The sequence below is a fragment of the Rhinatrema bivittatum genome, chromosome 3 (assembly GCF_901001135.1).
Source record: "Rhinatrema bivittatum chromosome 3, aRhiBiv1.1, whole genome shotgun sequence".
In the NCBI taxonomy this organism is placed as follows: Eukaryota; Metazoa; Chordata; class Amphibia; order Gymnophiona; family Rhinatrematidae; genus Rhinatrema; species Rhinatrema bivittatum.
Genome location: NC_042617.1, coordinates 74,511,028 through 74,533,764, shown reverse-complemented (window position 1 = coordinate 74,533,764; position 22,737 = coordinate 74,511,028). Strand labels below are relative to the sequence as shown.

At 44.2% G+C, this 22,737-nt stretch overlaps 1 protein-coding gene across 1 annotated transcript in view; it reads right to left on the bottom strand.

The window, feature by feature from the left end:
- MSH2 (mutS homolog 2) overlaps positions 1 to 22,737 on the bottom strand; it is a 231,687-nt gene that overhangs the window by 194,448 nt on the left and 14,502 nt on the right. The window lies entirely within an intron of this gene.

Here is a 22,737-nt window from a genome sequence, read left to right as displayed (position 1 = left end):
ATCATCCACAAATAGACAAACTTTACCTATGATCCCTTCCATAATGTTGCTCGCAAAGATATTGAACAGAACCAGCCCCACAACACATCCCTGTGGCATGCCACTTAACACAGAGTAGGTTCCATTTACCATTAAGCGCTGTCTCCTATCAGTCAACCAGTTTGTATTCCATGCTACCACCTTGGTGCTCACTCAAGCTTCTCATTTTATTCATAAGCCTTCTATGCAGGACTGTATGAAAAGCTTTGCTGAAATCCAAGTAAATCACATTGAGCTCTCTTCCTTGATCCAATTCTTTAATCACCCAATCAAAAAAATCTATCAGATTTGTCTGACAAGACATTCCCCTGGTGAATTGCCTCGGGGAATTTGATGGGTTGAGCAACCCACCAAATTGTAGATAGTTCACTATTTTTTCCTTCAGTAGAGTCTCTATTAATTTTTCTACAACCAAGGTGAAGCTAAGCGGCCTGTAGTTTCTGGCCTCCCTCTGCTCCCACTCTTGAGAGGTGGGACTATCACCAATCTTCTCCAATCCCGTGGCACTACTCCCATTTCCAGGGATCTATTGAGCAGGTCCTTAAGCTGATCCACCAGCACATCTCTGAGCTCCCTCAGTATTCTGGGATGTTCGCCATCCAGCCCCATGTCCTTGTCCACTTTCAGTTTGTGTAGCTCTTCCCATACATTCTCTTCTGTGAAGAGTTTTGCCTACTCCAACCCATCTTGTCGACTAGTAACGGTCCTTCTCCAGGGTCTTCTTTAGTGAACACGAAATGAAGTATTTTGTTTAATATTTCTGCCATTTCTACATCTTTCCACACATTGCTTCTTCTCACCTTTCAGTTTCACTATACCACTTAGGGCATCCCTTCTTTCTGTGATACATTTAAAAAAAAAGTTTTGTCATCTCGCTTTAACTCTTTAGGAATCCTGTCTTCCGCTTGACCTTTTGCTTTCATGATTTCTTTCTTCATCGCCTTCAGTTTTAACAGATATTCTTTCCTGTGTTCCTTTTTATGGGATCCTTTATATTTCTTGAATGCTGTTCTTTTGGCCTTTACTTTTACTTTTTCCTCTTACTCTTGTTCACTTTTCTAACATATAGATTTGTTGCCTTTGTAATAGCTCCTTTTAGTTTGGCCCACCTTTGTTCCACCTCACTCATTTTCTCCCGGTCTTCCAGTTCTTCCTCCAGGTACATCCCCATTTTGACAAAGTCTGAATTTGTAAAATTCAAAGCTCGGGTCTGTGTGCAACTTCTCTGTATCCTATTCTCCATAATGAACCATACCATCTGATGATCACTGGTGCTCAGGTGAGCCCCTACTCAAATATTAGAGGCATTATCCCCATTAGGATTGAGTATCACACCCTCCCTCATGGGATCCATTACCATTTTTTTGAGCAGAGCCCCTTGAAGGTCATCCACTATCTCTTGCTTCTTGTATATTCCATAGAAGAGATGCTCCAATCCATATCCGGCAGATTGGTTCATGCTGAGGAGCCAGACTGGTTGGAAGACCAATGAAAAGAGGATTGATGGGAACAAGAAAGCATTCCCAACAAATGGCAAGCTGCCCAGGTTCATGCCAAAGAACTTCAGACTTGAATTCCAATACTGGACTTGACCCATTTGCTCGTGACCCTTATCTGCTCCACAACTGGACTGGTTCTACTCACCTCTGAAATTAATTGAACTTTGGTTTGGAAATGGAACTATTGCTTCCTTAAGCAGAGAAAAAAAAAAAAAAAAAGATGACCTATTGTATCCATTATTCAGTTATAGCTCAAAGTAAATACCTAGACCTGTACCTGACCTACTTGTTTGTCTGCTCTTCAGGAAGCCACGAGCCTACCTCACAAACGTCGTGACAAAAAGTTGCCTATAAAATCTTGTCTTCATCTCTCCAGATGTATTTGGGTAGTGCTCAATGCAAGGATTAGTAAGATTTTTTTCCTTTTACTATAAATATTCCATACTATTTTTTTTGTAATTTCTTGTGGAAAAAAAATTAAATTTGTGATTCTGATGAATTAAAACTGTTCTCTCAAATCTTTGCTTATTGAAGTCTATTTACTGTGTACATATGTATATCAAACAGATAAGTGTATTTTTGATACCATGTGAGCTTGAAGATTAGGCACACCAAAATACACAGAGAAATCCTAACCCTATGATAAGGTTACACAGGCAACACCCTATATATAGAGTAACAATCCTCTATTACTTAGATTGCGGTTGAGTATCAGTTTCTAGGCTCTGTGACTTTTCATAACTTTACAGTTTACAAAAGTGATTATTTAAGGAGCCGAGTAAGATAATAGAAAAGATTTTGTAAATTAATTTTCCGCAGTCAGTCCCTAGGAGCAGTTCAGAGACTGCTCTCTCTCTAAATTCTTCCTTCAGATGCAAAGTAGCCCATGAGCGACAAGTCGCAGCAGCAGCATGCAAAGCACCGGCAGATTCTTTCCCAAGTGGACATCACACATCATATTTGGGTATTGTACAGTGACGTCGGCAGCTGAAAGAATCATCTTGTGTGTTTCCAAATAGATTTTGCCATTGTACAACTTTATTTATTAAAAAAAAAAAAAAAAATTTCTGAACACTAAACTGGTCAGCAATAACCTGAAAGCCACAGAGAAGCCACATACAGACAGGCCGAAGAAGGGCCCAGCCAAAGAACCTCTTCAAAACTCATTTAATTGTATAAGTCACAAACTGAATTGACTACTGTAACTCTCTGTTCAACGGCACCTCTCCATACAGCCTCAAACATCTTACTCTTGCAGAATACTGCTGCCAAAATTTTGGGTAGGGGCTGAAGCAACTGAGCACAAGGCCTATCTTATTATCAGCTTTCACAATAAACCTTGCATGACTATTAACGTTTGCTCATCATTTCAGATCCATTAGAGAGGGGCCCTGGAACACAGCAATACAGGGGTGACAAAATCCCAGACAAAAGCACCAAGATCAACCAGCGGGGAAGAGTAGTAGGGTTTTGATACGTTCTCACGTATAACTGGAGTGAGGCGGTAAGTCGCCTAGCATAAACAGCAATATGGCTTTACTATACTCCCCAGTTAATGGCAAAAAGAGAAAAATAAGGAATGATCTTCTGGAGGTGATCAAGCTTGTATGGCTGACATCTGACAGATCTTCTTAGCTTGGAGAACAGTGATAAAAACAAGGAAGAGCAAAGACCATAGTAAACCAAGTAGGTGCAACCAGGTAGACTGACGAGGCCAAATGACATTCACTTTTGACATCAACTGAATTACCATCACACATCATTGTGATGCCTTTAAGGGTGTTTTCCTATTCATTAAGTTAGACACCCCGGAAAGAGGAGGAAGAGAAACAGGTCATAAAATTGACCGGTAGACCCAGGGCCTGCCTCTAGTTAAATCAAGTGGATCTGGGGTGGGGGGTTCCCTGAAAATGAGAGTTGTGAGAAGCTATGCCCCAGCATTCCTTCACCCTTACTGCAACAAGGGCCATTCTTGTACCTCCAATAGATATGAAAGCTGCCAAGCAGCTATGGCTACTCTACGGTTAGCATGAGTTCATTTGTCCTGACATTCACCCTTTGTCTTACATAGTATACTTTTCACTCTGACATCGGGAACACTGCAACATCTGCAATCTATTTTTCCTTCAGACGCCGTGCACCAACTAAACACAAAAAAAAGGACTCCCAGCTGCAGTAGCACTAGTGAGAGAACCAAGGTCATGTAAGATTGCCCAAGAAGCACCTTTGAAAAGATTTATGAATGTGTAGCCCGCCTATCTAAAATGTTAGGCGGTTTACAATAGTACATACACAATAATCATTTAAAAATTATAAATGAACAACAATTAAGCACACAAACATTACAAACCAAAAACTAGAACAGTAAATAACTGCCTTAATTGCTCACTGATGACATTAGCAGTTAATTTACTCATGGAACATGCAGGTTGAAAACATGAAAAATAAAACAGATAGCCAATTTAAAGCACTAGCACAGAAGTCAGATTACAACTAGACAAGAAGGGGGGGGGGGGGAGGTAGCATTTTAAAGCGAAGAAATGCTATCCCATCATCTTTAAAAAAAAAAAACAACTTAAAAAATGTGTTTTGTTTGCTGTAACTAACCTTTTCCTTATCAGGTCCTGGGTATCTTTTCAAATATGACAATTACATTAATACCAATTTTTAATTACCAATGTCACCTACAATGGGTGCTGTGTTTATCCTCTTGATTAGTATTCTTTCATTTTAGAGATTTTTTCACAGTATGTGTACCGTGAAACATTTCATGCGCCTGACCATGTGCGTCTGTCATTTTTCATCTTACACGCACACATTTCCTGTCGATAGAAATGAACACGCGCAAGTTGAAAAAAAAAAAATGAATGGCGAACTGTAGAAGGAGCTGGGGATGGAGAAACAGGGTTGGCGAGACTCCCCAGGCCTCCATCAGCCAAAGAACAGACCAACAGCAGAGATCGCTAGAGCCTGCCAGCCAAAGAGGAGAAGAGGCTGGAGGCCGGAGCAGTGAAGATCTGACAGCGTGGGACTTGTAGTCTTGGGGCCTGATCAATAGTGGTGGGGTCTAGAAAGCAATGGCTTTTTGTCCCCGATCAGGGTCTGGCAGAAAGCGGCAGGGTCAGTGGAAGGTACGGGCCTGTGGTGTGGGTTCTTACCAGGAGGGGATGGGGGGAAGCAATCTGGGTATTCTTGCCACTGCCCTCCACCTCCCCCCCAAAAAAACACACACACAAATTAGGGAACAGGAGGCAACTGCTATCTGTCCCTGACAAGTTAACCCCAGAGGAATGTTTGTCTGCCGCATCATGTGAAGGGTCACCAGAGGGAGAGTGCAGCTCAGCCCTCACACTGGGCAAGGCACCATCAAGGAGCCCCACTGGAGGTTTCAGCAGCAGGATCAGAGACTTATTGGGAGAAGGGCAGGGGAATGTAAAAAAAATACCTCTGGAAAAAGTGTGTTCTCCATTTTGTTCATTCTTGTTATATTTTCAGAAAACGTCAACCAAGCTCGGTCTTAAATATTTCCACTCCACCTTCTGTTGTTGCTCCTCCTACGGCCAGCAGAGGAGGGCACCACAGGTAAAGTGTTTGTATCCACAGCCTCCGCCAACCTGCAGACAGACCCCTCTCCTCACAGACAGACACAGGGTCCAGTGAAACAAAACGGCAGCTCTGAAGGGAAAACAAAGTTTTACCCCGTTTAGTATTTCTATTCTTTTAAATCTACAATAATCAAAAGTCCAATTTCCTGTGGCAGCTCAAAGGTAAATTCTGCAGCAAGCGTGAAACTTTTACAATAAAGTTTCTCATATCTGGGAGCTATGTGGAATATTCCATATTAAATAATGTTAAACTTGTACATTACTTTACAAAAATAAAGTTGTTTTCTGATATTTCTTGTGTATCAGGTTAATTTCCTTAGTTTCTTTTGGAAGGGTGGGGAGAAGGGATCTTGGTGATCGATGCTGGTTAGGAGGAAGAGGGGGGAGGGATCGAGGCACAGGAGGAGGAGATGAGAAGGGGGGATGAGGGGCACAGAGGAAGAAGAGGAGAATGGGTAACCTTGAATCGAGATAAATAGGAGCAAGAGAGGGAGGGAGGATCTGCTTGTACACATCTCCTCCAGAGGCTGATCCCTCCTCTCTCTCTATCTATTCCCCCTCTGATCTACTCACTCACTTTCTTCCTGCACCCCTCCCCCCAGTCCTCTCATACACTGCCTCCCTTTTCTAAGTCTAGCTTGGCAGTGGGAATAGGACAGTGGTGGCAAAGCACCTCAGGCCATGCCCTCCCTTCCTCTACCTCTCAGGCTGGAGCGTCAGGCTTCAAACCTCCAGGTACTGTGCTGTCTCCCACAATTCAAAGCTCAATAATCTCGCTCCTAGCTGTAGAGGATGAGAACGCAGCCCTCCTCAGTGCCAAGCTGGGATCATCCGCCGGTCTCCAGTGGAGATTCCCTGCTGACCAGTCAAACCTATGCTAGCAGTCGGATTTTACAGCCCTTATCATAGCTGGACACCAGGGGCCCCAAAAATAACCAATACCCAAAGCAATGCAGGATCAAACAGCAGCCTCACTCCACAGAAATAAACCGGTTCCCAAACCCCATCCTAAGGCAGGCCAGCATGTCTGGCTTTCAGGACATCCACAATTAATGTTCAGATAACACATTTAAATCGTCAGTTCAGTGTGCTGCAGCAGTCAAAAAAGCAAACAGAATGTTGGGAATTATTAGAAAGGGAAAGGTGAATAGAACGGAAAATGTCATAATGCCTCTATCGCTCCATGGTGAGACCGCACCTTGAATACTGTGTACAATTCTGGTCGCTGCATCTCAAAAAAGATATAATTGCGATGGAGAAGGTACAGAGAAGGGCAACCAAAATGATAAGGGGAATGGAACAGCTCCCCTATGAGGAAAGACTAAAGAGGTTAGGACTTTTCAGCTTGGAGAAGAGACGACTGAGGGGGGATATGATAGAGATGTTTAAAATCGTGAGAGGTCTAGAATGGGTAGATGTGAATCGGTTATTTACTCTTTCGGATAGTAGAAGGACTAGGGGACACTCCATGAAGTTAGCATGTAGCACATTTAAAACTAATCGGAGAAAGTTCTTTCACTCAACGCACAATTAAACTCTGGAATTTGTTGCCAGAGGATGTGGTTAGTGCAGTTAGTATAGCTGTGTTTAAAAAAGGATTGGATAAGTTCTTGGAGGAGAAGTCCATTACCTGCTATTAATTAAGTTGACCTAGAAAATATCCACCACTATTACTAACAACGGTAACATGGAATAGACTTAGTTTTTTGGGTACTTGTCAGGTTCTTATGGCCTGGATTGGCCTCTGTTGGAAACAGGATGCTGGGCTTGATGGACCCTTGATCTGACCCAGTATGGCATATTTTTATATACTGGCACGTATTTGGCCTATGAACAGGCTAATACGAATATTCTGGATGCCTGGAAAACCAAATCAGTTTCCAGAATTGGATATGGGAACCACTGACCTAAAAAGTCCTTTTGATGAGGCACAACAATGGCAACGCAGTAATGAGTGCGAGATGAGACGCTTATCCGGAACTATTCAGCCTCGTTTGCAGAACACCATTTACTGAACTTCTCTGAATTCTCCCCATTTTTCTATTGTAAACATGGACAAAAATAAATAAATAAATAAATACCCCTCTGATTTCAGTGGGCTAAAGGCCCCATTAATCCCTGATTATGATAGCCAGATAACTTTAAACCTTATTGGCAATATTTTTTTTTTTTTTTTTAATACCGTCGGTTAGTTATAAAGTTAACCAGCTAGAGATGGCCGTATTCAATGGAATAGAGCCAGTTAAGCAGCGAACTGAGGCTTTGGAGAAAGAGACAATTGCAGGCCTACTGGCCCCTAACACGCCCCCCTCCTCCCTCCCACCTGAGGGCCAGATGCCTGGCCCTACTGGGCCGAGCAGACAGCTTCCCCCGCCCACTCCCAAACCACTTCCATGTAATCCTTTGAAAACCATAAGAGCCACGGCTAGTCCTGGTCTCCCCGCCCCACCCTTCCTCCCCCCTCCCCAACCTTTATCCTCCCACTCTGCCCATCCTCTAACCTTCAGCCCACATCACGGTAGCGGCCACCATGACCCAGAAGCACCAAGCCCGCATGACGCAGGGTGAAACTGAAAGGACATTAAGGTACCAGAAGGGTAGAAGAGTCCCTGGAGCTTACAATTTATTTAAGCTCCGGACGGGGGGGGGGGAGATCAGAACCGTCCCTGCCGTATTTTTCAAAAAATCTGAAGGAGGGAGCTCGAGGGGGAGGCGTTGGCTGCAGGCTTGGCCCAGTAGGGCTGAGCATTTGGATCTCCGGTGAGAGGGGAGAGAGACATTAAGGCCAGTAAGCACAGGCTATATTCTTCTGAATATAGCCAGTTAAGAGTAAAGTTTTCCAGGAATATATTTCCAGTTAACTTTAGACCTGTGCTCAGGCACATCTAGAATTAGGCAAATAAATTATCTAGCTAACTCCAAATAAAATATCAGAATTAGCCCCAAAATTAACTCAGTCACACCCCAGAACACCCCCCTCCCCCCCACAGACACATGCCCCTCTCTTATTCGGCTAAATCTTAGCCAGATAAAAACTTAACCGACTTACTTTTAGCTGGATAAGAAATAAAAATCTTCAGAACTAGCCATTTAAATGGATAACTCGCGAGCTACCCGTCTAAACGGCTTTGAATACTGAACTCTCTATGTTTAAGAATCAACCTATACGGTTGTCCGGGACCTATACTGCGTCATCCGGTGGGGTCTGCAGCTCATGACTCAGGGCCAAACCTTCCAAAATCCCCTCAAGGGTAGGGCCCAGGATATGAAGACACCAGACTCGTACGCCGCTGAACAGAAGTCTCATGCCCTGAGCGACACTACAAAAAAAAAAAAATAGTAAAAAGTCAGATCAACACCGGCTCTCCAGATAAACAGGTCTCTGTCACCCATTCCAGTCCCACTGTCAGAGTCCTTCAACTAAAGACATCCTGGCACAACAGGTAACAAATGCACGGGTTTTCATGGGCCAGTAAGACTACAAACAGAAGTCATGTTTCTCTTCTGGCATGCTGCTAAGCCACTAGCAAGGCAGTTCTTCAAGAAATGATGATTTCTATGTCAGAAACGGGAGGGTTTTGTTTTTTTGCTTTGCTTTTTTTTTTTTTTTTTTTTTTTAAGCAATCACAGCTTCCTTGTATTTTTGTTTATGAAATTAGGAGACTTCGGGAACCGGCCAAACTTTATCTGTAATTAGGTTTAAATGATGTCATGATATCGAAGATGGAGGCGGCCGGATGTGAAGTTCCAGCTTCTTGCAAGAGCTGGTGCTCCGGGAAGCAGGAGATGGGATCAGGTGTTGGGGGGGGGGGGGGGGGGGGGGGGGGAGCGAGGAAGTCCACCGCTGAAGTGCATTAGGGACGGCCTCGGCCGTAGGATGTTGTACTGCGCACACACGTAGTCTTTTGGTTCAAAGCCTGGAATTTCAAGGAACACAAACAAGGGCGGATCTGCTCCCTGGAGCTTGTTCACCTCGGTGACAGCAGAGGCGACGGGTGAAATTAGCATGGAATCAGTAACATAATTGCTGAGCTAAGCTTTGTGAAAAGCCTGCGTAAGGGCAAGGAACACCGCTGAACAGGATGTGTGGAGGAAAGGATATACAAATAAAGCCAAAGGATCTAGCAGGTAGCCCTCAGCAGCAAATAGGCGAACAAAAAAAGGAAAGTAGATTAGAAAAAAAAAAACACACGAGGCGGGATTGGCAAGCCAATTCCACAGCCAGTTCCGACTTGAGCAAGCTTTTGTTAAGAGTGTGCAAAACCCCTCCCGTAAAAGCAGACAGGTCGAAGCACCTGCAAGTTTCAGCCCAAAGGATTTCCGGCTAAGCCAACAAATCCTACACACCAGAAGCAACCGAAAGTATTTCTTGAGTCATCCATTTTCTGTTTTTAGTGCATGCAGCATACTATTAGGTTGCTAATGTACTGGGAGTTTAAAAGTTTTTATTAAAAAAAAAAAAAAAACACTAAGCCGAAAATGTGCACATAAAAGGTATGGTTTGCACACACAAAACCTGTTTTATGTGCATCGTGTACTGAAAACAGGATATATGCACATCAAAGTTGCACTCCTACCTTATGTTTTGGGCGTAGCTTTGATGTGCACAAACCAATATTTTACACCATAAATGCGGTGGTCATGGCACCACGAACTTCAGGTTCAGCCCTGGAACTTTGCACCATCTCTGAGGAGCAGTTTAATTTCCAGCGTAAAGGCAACACAAGTTAAGCCTGCCTATCTCCCTGCACTGGGGAGCAATAGCTAATGCCTTGATTAACACAGGATTTGCATGGAGCAGCGCTAATTTGTGTGCTAAAGTCCCTGCTGCATCTCGAGTATTATGGAACGTGCAAACTTGGGGCAATGCAGGCTCCACCGAGCGCGCCTTATTATATTGGTGCCTGTGTGTGATTATACTAACACACACACACACATAGTATAAGATGGTATTTATTTCTTTAATCTGTTGCAATGTATTCGTTTATTTTTTTTACAACTAAAAGGTGCAATGACAACAGTCTAAAAATAAAAGGATTCCTTCCTATACATTCCCATCTAGCCATAACACCATGTTTTGAAAACTCTATATAATCAAACAGTAAAATAAAAATAACATTTTTTTAAACAAACGAGATCACTAGGAAATCAAATGCTTCTGCCCCCTTTTTTTTTTACATTTTAAATGCAGTGAAAGCCTCCAATGCAAATTTAAAAGCCTGCTGCCATATGAGTGGGCAAGGCAACCAGCATAGCAGGATTTAAAAGAGGTTTGGAGAAATTCCTGGAGGAAAGGTTCACCAACTGTTATTAGCTAGCGATTATCCCCTGAGCTCTGCTGGACTACTTGTGACCCAAACTGGCCACTCTCTGAGAGAGGATGCTGGGCTCCATGGGCCATGGTCTGACTCAGCACATGCCTGGGAGTTGCGATACTGCACAGGCGACAAACATGGAAATCATACAAGGATGTATGTGAGCTTTTGATACCATGTGGATCCCGTCTTCAGATGGCTTGTGTGTGTAGCTTCCCAACTGAAAGGGAATTTCAGTGTGCAAAACACAGGCCACAGAGAAAGCCTCACAGCTGCTGGCGATCCCCCACACCCATATAACCAGCTAATAGAAGAGAGGATCCCCCCCTGGGTTATATTCTCTACACTTTAGAACAGGACGTTCGCAGTGCACCAAGGTTCTACAACACAGAGCCACGGCTCACAGTTACAGGTTTGGTTTCCCCTACATAATAAAAGTTTATCATCAGCAATACAAAGCTGTGGGCGGTTGACATCAAAACTAATTTTATTTAATTACCGTAAGTTTCCTGTCAACACATAAGATGCACACTGTCATCCTAACTACCCAGAGAGGAAAAAAGTTAGCAGCTGAGAAAGCACTAGCACACCTTAAACCGACAAACCTATACAGAAACCGCCCCACCCTGATCTCTCCCAAGAGAATTGTGCAAGCAGAAACTTGCTCAAACAGGTTCTGTCTCTCACACTCATAAACTCGCTTTGTGCTTTATGCAAATTCTGCTCAACAGTGTGCCCAGGACTATACCTGGAAGAGATGTAGCCAGGGGTAACCGAAAGAGCTCCGTCACCTTCCCATGGGAGGTCAAAATTCATCACAATCTATGCAGGCTTTGTTCCAGTTGTGCTCTCTCAGACTTGAGCACAACTGACTCTTTCACAGGGGCTTGGAGCATGTATACAGTTTTGAATGGCTTCTACAAACAAGAACAGCAAAAAGTTTAAAATAAGAGGAGGAAATCAGCGTGTTCATAAGACACCCTGTATTTTACGGCATAGGTTAGACTGCCTGAACCAGTCTGCTCTCACTGAAACCTTAACAAGAACAGCTCACATCAGAGTGACCAGTGAGCTCAAAAATAACCGGAGACTATGCTCCCTCACTATCCCTCCCAAGCAGCAGGAAACTCTTGGAAAGCCCTGAAACCAAGAGACACTGACTCACAACACACAGGCACAAAATCCCTTCTTCCCCTTTCATTATCACACCATAAGTCATCTATTAACCAATATTAGGCCATCCACTAGATTTATTACCTACCGCAAAAAGCTATTCAGCTTAGCCAGCCACACCTTTCTACGGCACACATACACAGGCCGCAGTAATATGCAAGAGAGAGAGACACAGACAAGCAATGGAAGGTGACTGAGTGTCTCTCTTTTGCATTGCTCGTCTCTTTACCAGCAGGCTGCCAGTGCTGCAGAGAATCTCTCCAAAATCAGGATTACCAACTGAGGTGAGACAGGAGAGCGGAAAGATTCTCCATGGCTAACGCGATCTACGCAAAATTATGCCCCTTTTAAACAGGGGCTGAAGGCATGAATGGATGAGCTGAAAGACTGTTGGTAAAGATCTGAAATCTGTCCTGGTGCGAGTGGTAGGACAACCAAGGTTACTATGGGGATATTTGGCCAAGAAAGGCATGTTGAGATATGTTGTACTATGACAACCTGGAAGGTATGTCCAAAAGTCCATAATACTCAAAGGGACAGGTACTCAATTTCAATAGGATGTTAATGACTTGTTTTTGTACTTCTGCCCCAAGTACCAAGCACCAGCCCGGAACAGAATTTATGGGGAAACAGGCTGAGCTTTATTAAGCCAATTAACAGAGTAACTGCATATACCCAAGTCAAAAAAAACAAACTTAGAAGTCATCCATCCTCCCCATTCTATGCCGAAGCAGTACCACCAGCAGGGGGCAGACTGTAGGAAAATATCAATCCTGGGTTGGGGGGGGGTGGGGGAGGGGGAAACATACTTTGCAGTCACTGATTAAAACAGAATCAGCTTTTTATTTTATTTTATTTTTTTAAACAACCCCCAGCCCTACCCCATCTTAAGGATGCTGAGCTCCCAGCATGGCCCACTTTCTAGGTAACTCCAAATTATTTCATTTTTACTGCTACCAAATGCTTCTAAAGTGCTGTACAAAAAAAAAAAAAAAAAACAGTCCCCACTCAGCAGAGCTTACAATCTAATCAAAACATACAGACTTTGGAAATGACATTTATTAATAAAATGGCGTAAAATTAATGATGCTGTAAGTGAGAATCAGGGGTTAAGATTTAAAAGGAAGGTGGGTTTTCAGACAGGATGTAAACAAGGCAAGAGAGGGAGCAAGGCAAGTCTGTTTATAAGCATGGAGTCCAGAACTAGGGATGGGGGATAAATAGGAGTGACCTGTCTGATGAGAAGTGAACAAGGAAGGTGCAGAGAGGAGAGATAGTGAGCAGCTGCAGAGCGAGGAGCTGGATAAATAGGAGTGACCTGTCTGATGAGAAGTGCACAAGGAAGGTGCAGAGAGGAGAGGTAGTGAGCAGCTGCAGAGCGAGGAGCTGGAACTGTATGCAGGAACGGATAGGAAGCTAATGTAATGGCTTGAGAAGAGGGGGGGGGTTACATGGATGTAGCAATTTTGGTGAAAGATGAGTCTCGCAGCTGAAATCTGGATGGAGTATAGTGGAAAAAGATGGCTCACTAGAAGATCTGTGAGGAGCAAGTCACAATAATCTAAGCAGGAGATGATGAGAGCGGATACGGATTCTGGTAGTGTCTCAGAACGGAAGGGACAGGTTTTGGTTTATGTTATACTGAAAACGGCACATTTTGGCAGTGTTTTGGATGCGTGCAGAGAAGGAAAGAGGAGTTGTAGCTGAATCCAAGGTTATGGGCTGAGGGGACTGGGAGATGACTTATCCACAGAAACTGAGAAAGGAGGAAGGGGTGGGAGGAAGATGAGGAGCTCCGCCCTGGCCATGTTGAGTGGAAGGCGGCCAAGATCTGGAACTGGATTCCTGGAGGAGAGGGGTAAATCTGGGAACCTTCGGCATAAAGATGGTATTGACAGTCATGAGAGGAAATCAGAGCACCAAGGGAATTAGAATTACAGAAAGAGAAGAGGGCCCCGGACAATATCCTGATGCACACTAATTGATAGTGGAACGGCAGCAGAGGAAATGCCAAAAGTGCAATGAGAGATAACAACCAAGACAGGAAAGAGTATTGAGGTGTAAGTGGTGCTTAACACTGTCAAAAGCAACAGACAAGTGAAGGATGATAAGGACGTAAAGGCCTTTGTTTTTAGCCATAAACAGATCATTGGAGACTTTGGCAAGAGCTGTTTCTGTGGAATATAGAGTGAAAACCAAACTGTAATGGATCAAGAATGGCTAGATTAAAAAAAAAAAGTCAAGACAGCAGCAGGGAACAGGCATGTTCAAGTAGTTTGGAAGCAAAAGGAAGGAAGATGGGACTATAGCTGGCGGGGCAGGTAGGGTCCTGTGAGGGTTTTTTATTTGAGGAGCGTTGTGATCATAGAATGTTTGAAGACAGCAGGAACAGCAGCAGTGGAAAGTGATCGCTAGACTGAGGATGTTACAGATGGAGGGGATGACTGCAGTGGAAAGAACTGAGAAGATCTCTCCTAGGCAATGCACACGCAGGACACACATTGTGCCCAGCTGGGAAGCCGAGAGTCAGCACAGCTCCCCACAGCTGCAGCTCGAGAAAGGACTTAGCCTAGTCAGGCCGCAGGAAGCTGTGTTGCTCACAGTCTTCATGATCTGGCTTCACCTTCCTTGACCATCCAAGCAATCAATCACTCACAAGGAAGCTGCTAAATGTTCTTTACCTATTGCATTACTGGGTTTTTTTTCTGCTTCCTAACACAAACTCTTGGGGGGGGGGGGGGGGGTTATGTCTGATTGTGCCTTTTTGTTGATGTGCAGATGTGTTTTCCTACTTTGCCCCATCCCAGGGGGAATCATATGCTCCTTGAGAGGGATCGTAGCTGCTGTCCAGGGCCAAAGTGATGTGCTGCTAAGGTAGAGTATGTTGCAGAGCACAGACAGATGGAAAAATTAGTCCAACACTTTTAGTGTCATGGATGCGAGCCCTTTGGCTGTGGCATGGTTGATGAACCCACTAGGCCCACACCAACAGCAGGTTGACACGCTCTTAAGAGAGCTGGGTCTAGGGCTTCACCTATTCCAGCCCCGTTCCCCACAAGTTGAGCCCTTGGGTTCCTGGGGCTAGCAGGACATAGGCGAGGGTCCTGTAAGAAGCAGTCAGACAAGGTCGAGTAGCAGGCCAAGATCAGGGTGGGCAGTGAACAAACGGTGTCAAGGTCCAAGGCTGAGATTGAGGCAGGTGGAAGTCAGGTGCTGTCAAGGTCCAAGCAGAGGCTGGGGCAGGCACAGATCAGGCAATGTCGAGGTCCAACCTGGGGTCAGGGCAGGTGGAAATCTAAGGGCGTAGTCGGGGTCCAAAACCAGAAATCAGGGAGAGACGGACAAAAAGACAAGGATGGGGGACCAAAACACGGCAAAAAATAAAGCAAGGCAGGACAAGAGACAGCAAGATAGCAACACTCACTACAGGAGCAGGAGGACCTGTTGCTGAGGTGTCTGCTTGATACATGGCTGGGATTTAAATACCCAGCCACATGATGTCATCCCTGAGCGCTGCAATAGGGTTTCTCACCACAGGGCCTTTAAGTGGCAGCGTATGTACCTAGGAAGGCCCACAATAGGAGCGGCATAGCAGGATCCTGGCCGCGTTGGTGGCCATAGCGTTTGGGGTGAATGTGGCCGATTGCGGGGCTGTCCCACGGCCGGCCAAATGTTACAGTTAGCACCTTGTTTGCAAAGCAGTACGAAAGTAACAAATTTAAAAATGGCTTCAATTTACGGAGCATGCGCAACCTGAAAAATGAACTCTACAACCGCTTTTACACGAGATTTGAATGAAAGTACAACATGAAAAATGACTCATGTTTCGAACTTCACTTAGAATAGGATTTGGGATACCATTAAAAGCTTAAATTCCTAAGAAAAGAGGATACTGCAGTTCTACAGATTCTGATAATCTCATTGTTTTTTCTAAATTTAGGGCCAGTTTGTTGTCAGTCAGCCAAATCTGAATGTATTTAAGATAGAAGGTGATTAATCCTATGGAGGTTTTAATATCTGAAGTTACTGGGGGGAAAGGGGACCAATGTCATCACCATACTGGAAGCAGAGACCAGCAAGAAGGTTACAAACTAGACTTAAATAAATAATGAATAAGATAGCAGATAGTGAAGACTGTGTGGCACTCCCGTATCAAGCAGAAGCTGGTTTAAAGCCTTAAATCTGAACTGTTGCGAATGGTTAGAAAGATACAATTGAAACCAGGCAAAAACCAGTCCTGACTGTCCGATCTCAACTAGCCACCTCAGCAAGATACAGTGATCGAAGACATCTAAGGCTGCCGAGAGGACCGGCATAAGTTCTGTGCCATTATCAAAACCATAGCGAAAGGTACTGAGGCTTGAAGCAATCAGAGCCTCTGTAACCTGTTTAGGACAAAACCCAAACTGGAATGTATCCACAACGTTACAGGTTTCCAAAAGTCATGAAATTGCTTAAACATTGATGCTTCGATCACCTTAGCAAGAAAAAGACATCGAAATGGAGCGAAAATTGCCAGGATTTGACTGATCTAGATGTGACTTCTTTAACAAAGGGGAAATTGAGGCCCTCTTAAGCAATGACGACAACTGGCCTTCAGTTAACGACATTATTAACTACCTTCTCCCGAGGGTCACTAATACAGTCACTCATGGCTTTTAACATTACTGTGCCATGGGGTTATTAAGGAACAGTTTGCAGAGTTCATACTTTTGATTGTTTCTCAAAAGAGAGTTTCTAGTACAAATTCAAATTCTTCCCAACTGGCAATCTGAGTCTGTTCGGGTAAGAGGAAAAATGGAACTTGATTTCTGTCTAGTGTCAAAATCTACAATTTTCTTTTGGAAAAAAATTAGCAAATTGCTTGGGCCATAATTGGAAGTCAATGCTAACTAAGCCAGATGACAAAGTTATTTGTGCTACTAGTTAGAAGAGAAACCACACAAAATAATTTGCATGGTTTATTACCAGTTTCTTTGATGGATTTATAAATATTAGCTTTTTGTCTCAGTGATACTAGCTTGATAAACATTCAAAGCGTGGCTACATGTGGTCAAGGATTCAGTAGTATTTGATTTACACCAAAATAAAAGATAACTCAATAACACACCTGGACTAAATCATCACTACTCAATCAATGATCTTATTAATGAATTTGTACCATACTCAATTGGCACTTGTTAGATTGTACGATAACCTACCTATACATACCTTATTTTGTGCCTATTTGTAAACCGTTGTGATGGTACATAACTTAGCGACAGTATAGAAAAGTTTTTAAATAAATAAAATAAACACCACCATCGCCATTCCAGGCGACGTAATTGAACCTTAGCAATCCTCAGCTCTGACAAGAACCAAGCCACTCTATTAGCTCTCTTCGATTTCACCGTCGTTAATGGAACAACTGCATCTACTGCGAGTTGTAAAATGTCATGCAAAGCGCAACAGCTTCATCAATGCTGCTCGGAAAAGAAGAAATCTGGGTAGCCAAACGGATCGCAATTGATCATGATCAATATGCCCCTGTTTTAAACAAGGGGAATGAAGACCCTCGATATTAGAGTATTTAAAACTGAAGTCGTCTTCCATAATCCAAGGTTCTTCACGCACATTGATTTTAGGAGATAACAGAGGGGGCAAACTTCAAGCTCAAAATAATTAAATATAGATTGACGTCGCGACAATAAGTAGGACATAAACAAGTTGATCCTATCCAAGTGCGGACGGTGCTGTCAAAAAAAATCTGCTGGGGACTCATCAACATGAAGATTAAAATCGCCAAGGACACAGATATTACTCAAGTTAATCTCCATCAGGGACATCAATAGATAAATTCCGAAAAAACTTGTAGGAAACCAATTAAACCTCTGATTCACCTATCGACAATTCATCCGGTAGTATGAAGAGACTGCCCTTGGCTAATATATTAATACGCCCCCACTCCATCTTACAAGTGGAGGTTTAGAAAACACCAAATAATTAAGTGGACATAACTGTGAGAGTAAGAACATAAGAACAAAAGAAAATGCCATACTGGGTCAGACCAAGGGTCCATCAAGCCCAGCATCCTGTTTCCAACAGTGGCCAATCCAGGCCATAAGAACCTGGCAAGTACCCAAAAACTAAGTAGATCAGAGTCTAAGAGCCAGGGCTCAGTCATAAAGAGAATATCAGGTTGTTTTCCACCGAGCAGATCAAAGTATACAGCAGTTCTGCTCCTCACATATCTAGCACTGATTAACAAAGACCACAAGACTAGTAGACATTCTTCACAGGAACAGATATCAAGCCAGAAGCCGGTTTCACAGTTCTGAAAAAGATCTCTTCTGACAAACTTCTCCATAACATCCTTGCCCCAAGATGACAGAAAGTGGCAAAGTAGCATTAATCATTAGATGAGGCAACTTGCGTGCTACAGACGACCGATACACAAGCAACCACACGAAAGAACAGAAAATTAAGTTACTAAATTTACTTTAACCAGGAGCAAGCATATGGCATTCATTGTGCACAAAGGAGCAACTCCTTTATCGCGGCCCTTCATATGCGCACAACAGAAGCGTCCAGCGTCTCCGGCATCCCCGCACAAAGCAGATGTCAGGGGGCAGGGCTGTGCAGTCTTCCAGGACCGGGAAGGAGAGAGCTGTTCACAGACCCCAGCAGCAGATGAAACGAGAGACTGATAGTAAAAGAAGACAGAGTTAGTAACTGGTAAATGTAAAAAAAATAAATAAAAAAATAAAAAAAAACCAAAACCTGAGTTTGTATGCCCTGAAGACCAGTGGAAATGATCATTCTAGCTGGTTTCAATTTGGTGGTGTATAAACGTGAATACATAAAATCGTGCTTAGACATGTCATAAACCAGCTTGCTAGCTGTTTTCTTCTGCATTTCTGAAATGCAGCCCAGCGGCAGGTATACCTGGCTGCACAGCACGAGCAGGCATTCTACCCAGGGCGTTACCGTCTCTCTGTAAATGTGCACCCTGGGACTCCTGCTGCTGGATTTGCTTCATGGCCACATGCTCCCTGCTTAGCTGGTTTGAGGCGCGCCCCTCCTTTGTGTACAGTTACTTCAGGAAGTCAGCAATAAAGACAGAGCAGAGAATCTGTCAAGGACACCTTGCTAATTAACAGCTTCAATTACCAAGAACTGCCTTGTCACAATGCACCACTGTGTTCACGAACATCTCTAGTCAAAGTCCCTGGTTATATCTGCCATTACAAGTGACTATTTTCTGCTCTTTTAAAATTGGATACAAGTAGTTTGTGTAAGAGCACAGGCTATACAAGCTTTCCGCCTGTAGGATACAGAACTGCAGAAAATGCGCTCTACAACAGAATCAGTATCAACATTTCTGCTCTCATTACAGCCACACCAAGCCAATCACCGCTATGCCTGCCTGCTGTAAGAGCGGGGAGCTGGGAATCTCTGGGTAGCATGCATCTTGCAGAAAAACAAAGCTTCTCTGCTAGAATCAGATTACTGCTATCCTAACCACCAGTGGATGAGAAAACACACACATACACACACACTTCTTCAAACCTCTCTATAATACTGCGTACAGCCCACAGCAGCTGGCGCCACTCTACTGTGCATTTTTTTTTATTCTTTCAGTTGCTGCCTTGCAGCTTCCCTGCAGTCTTCTGCAGCAGCGACACTATCAGAAGTCTCATGAATTTCATCTCCCATACACTTGGTCCATCCTCGTTCTGCTGGCACAAAGGATATGAATGCACATACTATAATTTCTAACTCTTGCCAATAGAACTGTTCCTGAAGCAGCTCACAGTCTGGGATTTAATGTACTGAATGCCCATTACTACTAATTTATAAAGCGTATGCAGCAATGCTAGCCGTATGGAACCTTCTTGTCCCTGTCTTCTCTGGCTGCATAGCTCCCACCTAGGAGGGTGCTAGAGTATATAATAAAAACGGTTGGTTGTCGTTTGCTGAATATGCTATAATGGCACTACAGAGACACATGAAACCTCTGCGCAATAGAACCAGGTACTTGGGGGCTTTGGGTGTTGAATGCAGTAATAGGAGATGGTTGGGCACCTTGAGCATTTGAATAGCTGTGTGTGTGCTAGAGGCCCCTACAACCAGGGGTTACTATGCAAAGATATTTACTTCAGCTATTCCTTGCAGATCTGAAACAGACGCGCGCACACTCTGAGCCTAATTTCTCCCTTGGAAATTTCCAGCTTTCCAGTTCAGTCCTAGGCTGGCCAACTGCTTAGCCCCTAAAAGGGAGATGCAGCACAAGCCTAAGGAATGCCTTCTGTCCAGGAGTCCTTCCCGTCTTGCATCTGGAGAGCGAGTGACTTCCTGCGTGCTCCATTTCTGAAAGAGCGAGGACCCTCCAGCTAGAACCTCCATCCTTTCTGGGATTTTATTTACATGCTGCCGGTCCACTCATGGACGCAGGGGCTCGCAAACAGCCACACCAGTGGTTTAACCTATTTATTTTGACATTTTATATACTGTCATTCCAAATAAAGATCACAACAGTTTGCAATAATGACATTCTTAGGTCTATATCTGCAAAAAATGACGGATTACATAGGAAGTATTTATTAGCAGGCATTAACCTACTCACTAAGAAAAGAGAGTAATGTCTTCGCTGCTCACACGGTTTTAACATTAGAAGTAACTTTGTTGTCAGACTGTACCTATGGATGAGAGTCGTAAATAACCGGACTTGATTTTGGAAACACACTACTTGGAGTGATCTGAAACGATGGCATCGGCTCTCAGCCTGCTTAAGCAAGGAAAGAAGAAATGGGACTTGCAGGAATATACTAAATCAAGATTAGTTCCCTGTCCACAGGGGGGACTGGTCTACCCACTACCCTATCTTTTCGACCATGACTTGTTATGAACCTGCCACCCCAAAACGGGCGTTGCATACATACAAGGCAATACCTGCTGGGTGCGGCTCACAATCCAGTCAAGACAGACAATAAATATGCGTTTGAGGAGAACCGGGAAGAAGATATGATGAGTCAGAAGTGGGTTAATCGGTGTAGGTGAAAGGAAGACAAGGAGCACTTTATTTAATTAGGTAAAGCTGCAAGATATCAAGCCTCTGCCACATTTACCATAGGCAGAATAAAAAAAAAAAGAACAGGAACTGGTGGGGATGGGAGTGCAGCCCACGCCTACTTTTTAACAGGAAGACAAATAACTGCCAGAAAGTAAAGCCTTCTATAAAAGTTACTGCCTTCGCCTTGCCTGTGAAAGGTTTGGTCTCACAGCAAGGCCCCCGTGCATAACTCAAATATGGGAAACAACCTGAAAAGGAAAAGATTAACCAGCGATTCTCATCCCAGTCCTCGGGACAGACCCAATCAGTAGGGTTGCCATGGAGCAGGACCGGACAGCTTGGGGGCCGGGAGGGGGCCGGCTGGGTAGCCCCTTTCAAATCGAGCGCCGATTTTTTCCTAGGCAGATTCTGCACGCCTGTCTTTGGGGCTCGGTTCGACTCTCCTCTCCCTCTGCCACTCCCAGGAGGTCAGCGCAAAGTAGCAACAAGTGTGGCACAGCTGTTGGCGAGGCGGAGGAGGAGAGCCAAACCGAGCCCCGAAAACAGGCAGGGGATGTAAGTGCTGCCCAGGCTGCCACCAACGATTGCCCCTGGCCTTGCCTGACCGGGTTTTACAGTGTCCGGTTACCCTGGTAACCGGACACTGCACAACAGGCTGCAAAACCGGGCTGTCCGGTCAAAAACCAGGCAGTTGGGCTTTCAGCATACGCATAACATGCACGAGAAAGGGGCCACCCATAACAGACGTCACACGCATTCTGGCATGAAATCAACACCCCACCCTCGTCATACTTCATCAGAACCTCCAAACCCCCATCCTCACAAAGATGGTAACCCTCTCCCCACCTCGGAGCGCAACATCATTTATGGATGGCCCCAAAGATCTGCAAACAATTGAGGCAGTGCATGCAGATCTCTCATATGAATATTATGGATATCTTGAAAACCCAACTGGTTGGGGGTTGAGAACTACTTCTTTAGAGAATATTATAGCAAAACAACTCATAGAAAGCAAGCCAGCTGTCACACACAGCATGCAAGCAAGGCCCTTGGAGATTTTCAGCTCCAGCTGCCCGTAACTAAAATCTACCTGCTTTCGGCATTAACAACAACTTTCTCAATCTAGTTCAGTGTGACAGAACACATTTCCTGCATTACTAGTCGAACTTAACCTCAGCTCCTTTTCCTGCTAGCTAGTACCTTCCCAGAAATTCTCTTCTAGATCTTTAGGTTCACCACTTACCACACAAGGGGGGTGTTAGAGACGCAGCGGCTGCTTTCTGCTTTGGTTTACAGTGAGTACCACCAGCATTTCCAATCTATTCCCTGCTGCAGATGTTCTGTTTGGCTGGCAGCCCTTACACTTTACAGAGATGAGGGTCATCGCACCCAAGCACCCCCCCCCCCCCCTCAATTCTTCTCTCAGACTGTACTGGCACCATCATTTGCATAAGCACGCGCAAAAGCAATACATAAAGCGGTACAAAGGAAAGAACAAACTACAGAACATATACTAGGTCTCCTAGGAGGGGTAGGAAGCACCCAAACAAGGCACCAGCTCAAGTTACCAACTCCAGTACTGCCACCACGTCTGTCTCTCTCGCCTTCTGAAGTGTCAGCAGCAGTGTAATTCTAACTCAAGTCCATTTAAGTCCGCTGTGGTCCCACACAACACTCTCTGTTAAGAGACATGCCACTAACATCAGCCTTTCATCGCAATGAAGTGTTTTTCCTGCAATTAAGCAAAATGCTGACCCTGTCCCTAATTACCTGCAAAATAAAAAAAAAAAAAAATACTTCTCGCCTTCATTTTTAACTCTTTCTGAATGCTCCACCAACTTCTACAGTGTGCAATCAGGGAGTGTTGTCAACCTGCACCCAATAACAAAGCAGGAAGGAAGAAAGTAAAAAAGGAGAGAGAGAAAAAAAAATAAAAAAAAACATTCACATAACCAGAAGGTGCTTCACATCTTCTCTGAAAGCCACTGACACAAACTCAATTCCCTACTACTGACTAATAATGAAAACCTAGGAGGACTACAGGAGATGACCCG